Source organism: Montipora capricornis, chromosome 14, assembly GCF_036669925.1.
Source record: "Montipora capricornis isolate CH-2021 chromosome 14, ASM3666992v2, whole genome shotgun sequence".
Classification (NCBI taxonomy): domain Eukaryota; kingdom Metazoa; phylum Cnidaria; class Anthozoa; order Scleractinia; family Acroporidae; genus Montipora; species Montipora capricornis.
The window spans coordinates 3,848,353-3,850,852 of record NC_090896.1 but is presented as its reverse complement, the minus strand read 5'-3'; positions in this window follow the sequence as shown (position 1 = coordinate 3,850,852).

The window sequence follows — 2,500 nt, the reverse complement described above, 5'->3', positions numbered from 1 at the left end:
TTTGTCAGTTGGTTTTCCAAAAGGCGTAAATGTAACTATGACAGCCCATTATTTGGACTGTGTCTTTAAAATGCAAACAATGCATTTTACACTTGGAAACACTTAATATAAGCTAAAGGCAATGGATCAGAAAATGTTTCTGTTCTTTTTGGGAAAATTGGTTCAGTTGGTTGATCAGAACTTCAAATAATTAATGTGGGGAAATACTCCCAAATAGTTCACAGCCTTGCAAAATAAATCTGGGACTTCCTAGGAATTCCTGGAAATTTCATAGGAACAGAATTTTCACAGGAAATTCAGACTTCAGACTGCACCAAGCTGTGCATCAATTAGATTTAAATTTCTTGGACAAAGTAATAAAAACTTGGAATTAGACAGAAATTTTGGACATTACAAGTGCTGAAACTTTCTTGAACGAGTAAACAAAATTCTAGTTTCTAAAGAAACTGTGGTACTGCATTGGTGGGAGAGTGAAACATGAAAATTTTCATGTTTCTTGAACGAGGTCAGAAAAATCAAGAATCAACCTTAAATAACTGAGAAGTAGAAATGCACATGTGGAATAAACAAGGTTATAGTGACCTGCTCCCGTAAAATAGTATTCCAACCAGCAAATCAGAAATGTGCTGGACACCATTCCAGTGAAGCTAACAGTTACCATCATGACACACAAAAAATTAGAATACAAAATAATTGATGTCAAAGCAGTTACCTTCAGGTCAAAATCTTTGGATTGGGTTCTTGTTTTAAATTTAAAATACAAAAAGGGCTTTTTAAGATTTCAGATAAACCACAGAACCATAACAAGTCTGCAAAGAGTAATCCTTAAATACATCAAACCATAAACGGTCGGGGAAACATAATTGGCTGCTAAGCATTTTTCTCTGCTGTAAAGGACCTTTTCCTGCTGTCCCGTCAAAGAATTTCTTCAGGAAGTGTCTCTTCTTCTTTCATGGTAACTAAAATATAAATAAATGCATGTAAATACTTCAATGATGCAAGTCACGATTCCTCTCAATCCGTGATCATTTCAATCAATTACAGTTAAAGTGTGTGAAGAGTAGACTCAAATTTAGCTCTCTTTACTTACAAACGTCAATAATACCTAGTTTTCTCAGGCATTTATGATTCTGCATTGAAAAGAGACAGCATTTACCAGAACGAATCATTTGTAAATCGTATACATGAATTAATTCGCTGTATGAGCACTTTTATACCAAATCGTTTACTTCACCATTTGATCCAAAACTTCATTTTTCTTGTTTACCAATTATTGCAGGGTTATAACATTTAAAAAGCCAAATTAAGTATCCTTGCCAGAAAAATTGACTTGAAGGTACTCTACATGTAAATCGTCATTTTGAAGACAATAAGGCATCAAATCAAATGTTATTCGCCTATAGTTAACACTTACCTTTTTACTTGAGTTCTTGTAAGCATTTCCCTGACTTGGATCAGCATTTAAAGAGTAAAACAAACAAAAAGTCACCACAAATTTGTGAGCGTTGATACAAACGTTAATAAAGCCGCCGATTACCGCCAAAATCGGTAAGAGCTTGCCGTGGAGACTGCTGGCCAAAATGAAAACGGCTCACTAGTTCCAGTCTGGTCTCTCACTCGTTATACAAGATGGCGCAGGAAACATTGAAGAAAAATGAACAAGATTCCGAGCGAAGTCCTCCAATTAACCCTCAAACAAAGTGGGAAAGATACTGGTATTCATTAAGTGGATAAAGTGCTGACATGGACTGTGTAATTCTTAACATTGATGCTTCATGTTCCTTTTGGAACAAGGCCGGTCAAACGTGGAGGATAGTTCTATAATCTATAGAATCATTATAATAAAGGCTTTTAGTTTCATTTATCCGTGTTACACTATTGGGAATTAAATTGGGGAAATAATCCCTTATTATTTACAATTTTGGGAATAACTTGGGGGAATGTGTCCATATTATTCACAATTCTGGGAATAACTTGGGTGAAGGTTTCTATATCATTCACAATGCTGGGAATAACTTGTGAAATGTCTCCATATTATTCACAAGTCTGGGAATAACTTGGATAAATGTTCCCATACTAATCACAATTCTGGGAATAACTTGGGCAACGGTTTCTATATCATTCCCAATGCTGGGAATAACTTGGGAAATTTGTCCATATTATTCACAGTTCTGGGAATAACTTGGATAAATGTTCCCATATTAATCACAATTCTAGGAATAACTTGGATAAATGTTCCCATACTAATCACAATTCTGGGAATAACTTGGGCAACGGTTTCTATATCATTCCCAATGCTGGGAATAACTTGGGAAATTTGTCCATATTATTCACAGTTTTGGGAATAACTTGGATAAATGTTCCCATATTAATCACAATTCTGGGAATAACTTGGGGAAATGTTCCCCCATAATTCACCATTTTGGGAATAAATTGGGAACTTTTCCCATATTGTTCCCAGCTTTGGGTATAACTTGGGAAAACGTTCACAGCATATTCC